The sequence below is a fragment of the Urocitellus parryii genome, chromosome 9 (assembly GCF_045843805.1).
Source record: "Urocitellus parryii isolate mUroPar1 chromosome 9, mUroPar1.hap1, whole genome shotgun sequence".
In the NCBI taxonomy this organism is placed as follows: domain Eukaryota; kingdom Metazoa; phylum Chordata; class Mammalia; order Rodentia; family Sciuridae; genus Urocitellus; species Urocitellus parryii.
Genome location: NC_135539.1, coordinates 91,335,918 through 91,341,380, shown reverse-complemented (window position 1 = coordinate 91,341,380; position 5,463 = coordinate 91,335,918).

Below are 5,463 nucleotides of genomic sequence, written 5' to 3'. Positions count from 1 at the left end.
TTTCCTTGATTTTTCTAATTATTTTTAAATAAATTGGGTTTTGTTGTAGTAAAATATACAAAACATAAAATTTATCATCATAAGCATTTTTAAGTACAGCTCGCTAGTATTAAATATGTTTTTAAGTTGTGAAACCATCACCATCATCCTTCTCCATTTTTTTGTTTAAGTATCAGGATCAAAGGTAGGCACAGTGGCACATGCCTATACTCCCAGCTACCTGAGAGGCTGAGGGGTAAGGATTACTTGAGTTTATGAATTTGAGATCAGCCTAGGCAAAGTAGAGACTGTGTCCAAAAAACAATTTTAAAAAATCAAGATCCAAACAAAGACCAGACAATGCAATTTTCTGTCTTTCTTGATATAAGTTTCACACTCCATTTACCACCCCCCACCACCTTGTAAATCATCACTGAAGAAAGTGAATGATTTGTACTGTAGAGTTTCTCACCTTCTTTATTTTGCTGATTGCTTCCCCATGACACCACTAATTATGTTCCTCTGAGCCTGGATTTTATATCAGGAACAAGGAGGTGGTCAATGATTTTGGGGGGGGGGTTATGTCAGAAGACAGGAACAGTGGCTGAGGATGTATGTAATATTTTGAGCATCAAATAAAATAAGTATATAAATAACTGCAGCATAATGTTCATGGTTCATAGTAAAGCTCCAAAAATAGATTCATTGATCACCTCTGGAGGATACTAGGGAAACAACTTTTTATTTCAAAAATAAAGAATCGAGCATCTATTCTGTGTTACATCTATTCCTGTATGTACTGTATCTTGGGGTAACCAAAAAATTGATGAGAAAAAATCCTGCTCATAAATGAAGAAGAAATGGAAAGATTAAAACATTGTCAGTGGTCTGGGGCAGTGGCTCAGTGGTAGAGCGCTTGCCTAGCATGTGTGAGGCACTGGGTTTGATTCTCAGCACTGCATATACATAAATAAAATAAAGGTCCATTGACAACTAAAAAATATTAAAAAAAACATTGCCACTTTGCAACCTGTAATGAAATCAGTATATAAGCCATGATTATCAATGATTGCCAAAAACCACAGCTGAAAAACTGATGAGGAAGTTTATAATGGACATACCAAGTTGACAGTATCTGAACCTGCTAATCCATCTCAACTTCATGGAAAAAGAGGCCACCAGTTATTATGTGCAGTTGGTGTGACACTAGGAAGTCCGCAGCCCATGAAGCAGTCAGGCCAAAAATCAATTCTGAACCTGACCAAGCCTCTACTTGTAACTACCAGCTTAAAGATACTTTGCACTATTTTTCCCCCCACAATGAGCAAATGCTAAATAAAAAGGCCATCAGAAATCTTTACATGTCTAGGTATCTCTTAATTGTGGGTGTGGGAAAACAGTCCCAGTAAGTAAATGCTCCCCCCCCCTCCCAGTTATAAACCATCAGTCTGAGGTAGGAACAGCTCTGAGTACGAGTCAAAATTGCAGAACAAATGGGGCTTTGGACTTTGGGATAGCATGGTTTATTTGTTTGTTTATTTGATCATGATGTTGCTTTAGGCATCCCGCCCCCCCCCCCAGGTATGGAACCCAGAGCTTCCAGAGGACTAGGTAAGCACTCTACCACTGAGCTACTCCTCCAGCCCAAGAGGCTGTTTAATCCTCATCTATAAAGTGAACCTGTTTTCACACGTGAACTGGCTTTCAAATATGAGGTCCATGTGTTCAAGAAAATGATGATTCATAGCATGGAAATGGCATAAAGACCAACAGAATAGAATAGAAGACATAGAGACAAATACAGATACAGACATCCATCCGATCCTTAACAAAGTTGCCAAAAACGTGTTGGAAAAAAAGACAGTAAAAAAGGTATCAGGGGCTGGAGATGTGGCTCAAGCAGTAGCACGCTCGCCTGGCATGCGTGCGGCCTGGGTTCGATCCTCAGCACCATATACCAACAAAGATGTAGTGTCTGAGGTTAACTAAAAAAATAAATATTAGAGAGAATTTTTAAATATTTATTTATTTATTTTAGTTCTCCGTGGACACAACATCTTTGTTGGTATGTGGTGCTGAGGATCGAACCCGGGCCGCACGCATGCCAAGCGAGCGCGCTACCGCTTGAGCCACATCCCCAGCTCCAAAAAAAATAAATATTAAAACTCTCTCTTTGAAAAAAAAAAAAGATATCAAATGGTGCTGGGAAAACTGGATATCTATATGTAGAAGAATCAAACTAGACCCTGTCTCCCACCCTGCACAAAAATCAAAGTGGATTAAATACCCAGAAATTAGACCAGAAACACTACAACTGCTAGAAGAAAACTGAGTCAACACTCCACTGTGTTGGCCCAGGTACCAACTTCACTAATAAGACTCTTAAAGCTCAAGAAATAAAGCCAAGAATCAATAAATGAGATGGCATCAAATTAAAAAGCTTCTGCACAGCAAAGGAAACAATTAAGAAGTTGAAGAGAGAGTCCACAGAATGGGAGAAAATCTTTGCCAGCTACTCTTCTAATAGGGGATTAAAGGATTAATATCCAGAATATACAAACTCAAAAAACTTAACACCCAAAAAAGAAAAAAAAAACAATCAATAAATGGACAAATAAACTAAGCAGACATTTCTCATAAAGAAAAAATATGAATGAACAACAAATATATGAAAAAATTCAACATCCTTAGCAATCAGGGAAATACAATTTAAAACCAAACTTTCACTGCAGTTAGAATGCAATCATTAAGAACACACATATGCCTGGTTTGGTGGTACACACCTGTACTCCCAGTAGCTCAGGAGGCTGAGGCAGGAGGATTGTGAATTCAAAGCTAGCCTCAGTAAAAGCAAAGCACTAAGCAACTCAGTGAGACCCTGTCTCTAAATACAATACTAAATAAGGCTGGGGATGTGGTTCAGTGATCAAGTGCCCCTGAGTTCAATACTCAGTTCCCACCTCCACAGAAAAAGAATACATATAACAATAAATGAATGCAAAGTTGGAAAGTGGTATGAAGATTCCTCAAAAGACTAGGAATGGAAACACAGTATGATCCCCTATACCACTATACCATTCCTTGTTATTCATCCAAAAGAACTAAAATCAGCACACTATAGTGACACATACCTACCCATGTTTGTTATAGCAGTGCAATTCACAACAGCTAAGTAATGGAATCAACCTAGGTGTCCATCAACAGACAAACAGCTAAGTAATGGAATCAGCCTAGGTGTCCATCAACAGACAAACAGATAAAGAAAATGTGATATATTGCCTGGCATGGTGACACATACCTGCAATCTCAATGACTTGAGAGGCTGAGGCAGAATTGCAAGTTCAAGGCGAGCCTCAAAAACTTAGGATCCTGTCTCAAAATAAAAAAAAAAGGGGCTGGTAAAGCATGCATTATTATTTTTATTGTTATTTTAATTAAGTAATGCATTTTCCTTACACATATAAGCAGATGTTAAATCTCTAGTAATCCCTATCTCCCTCCCAAACACACAAATGTGGTTTATATACAAAATAAAATTTCACTCAGCAATCAAGAATGATACTGTGGCCAGGTACAGTGGCCCATGCTTGTAATCCCAGCAGATTAGGATTGCAAATTCAAAAACCAGCCTCAGAAATTTAGGGAGGCCCTAAACAACTTGGTGAAACCCCATCTCAAGATTAAAAATAAAATAAAAAAGGGCCAGGGATGTGGCTCAGTGTTTAAGGGCCCATGGGTTCAATGCCCAGTATAAATAAATAGATTAAATGTTCTCTGTCATATGCAGAAGATAGATAAATTTAAAAGGGAGGGGATTCTCACAAAAATAGAAGACCAATAGGGTACAGGAAAGGGAGATGGAGAGAGAGGGAAGTGGAGAGGACATGGGGAATTATTGAGGAACAAAATCTACCAAATTATATGTCTAGGTATGAATGCACCACAGTGAGTCCTGCTTACATGTATAAAGAAAATGCATTACTTAATTAAAATAACAATAAAAATAATAATAGAAGGGAGATCAGTAGAGCAGAGCAAGTAAATGAGGGGAAAGGAGGAGGGAAGGGCAAGGGAAGGAGACTTAGCAAGTGTTATGTGTATATATGAATATGGCATAATGAATCCCACTATTATGTACAATCATAATGCACCAATAAAAAAAAGCTGAACGTAAAACATTTTAAAAAATTAAATTAAAATGTCAAAAAGAAAGAAAGGGAAAACAAAATGATGTTTCAGAGGCAAACGGGCGTCTGACACCAGAATCATCAGCCAAGAGCCCCTTTTGGTGGGAAAAGAGCGGAGGCGGCTCTACCGCCCCCATGCACACGGGACCGGCGGTGGGCGCGCGTCTGCCCCAGCTGCAGGCGGGGCGTCTGCGCAGTTGTCGGGTGGGGCGGTGCCTGTCCTTGACTGCCTCCCTGGGACCTGCCCGGCGTCCCCGGGACACGCAGGGCGAGTCCAACACGCTGTTTTCCTCATTATTTCCTTAAGCTTGCATATTTTTAATCGTACCTCTCAAAATCCAAGCCCATAGTCTTCCTCCTCTCCACCAGCGTCCAATTCTGCATTCCTGAATAAGGCCACACAGATTCGAATATCATTCTGACAGATAACTACATATATTTCAGAAACCACAACTCAAAGATGGCCTAACAGATTATACATTTTGGAGTCATTTATTGCACTTTCTACTTAAGAACACGAATACTTTCCTCTCTGTTTTTTTTTTTTTCCATTTCAGAGATCATATGAAAAGAACCATGAATTACACGGAATGAAATTACAATACATAAATGAGACCTAGATTCTTACTTTATAGTGACTATAATAACTGTGAACGTATAGGAAAATTTCAAGGTCCACTGGATTCTTTCATTTCCTTTTCATTTTTTCAATACAAAAAAAAAGAATAACCAAATAGTTCTTTTTAAGTAATTTTGAAAAATTATTATTTGATCCCAAAGAATAGAATTCACACCTTTTGTTTTCTGCTCTTTTAAGTTCTTCCATAACCTGACAAATTGGTAAGAAAAGATCCAAAACATATTTCTGGCCTTTACTCTTGGTTCTCTGTGCTATTTTCATGGAAATGAGGTGAATTCCTTCTTAATAGTGGTGTTTAACCTGGATTCTGTGAATCCAATGTTTTTTTTCTTTTTGGGGGGGGCGGGGAGGGTGTTTGGGATCTTTGATAGAGTGGGATACACATGGGAACTGAGTCTGAGCCTCTTTGACTTGTGTGTTAAATTTGAAGGGATGCTTTCTTGTGTTGGATGAAAGGTAAAAGATTACTCTCCTAGTTTACCATCAGCTCTGGGCAGAATAATTATTTGAGGCCTGACATTTAATACAACAGTGATCACAGATATTGCCACTGAAAGCTTTATGGACAAAGCAGGAACCAAAGAACCTTACACCAGTTTCTAAATTTAATTCACAAAAGTGAGGGACAGAGCTGGGAGATGAGGGTAAACTATCAAG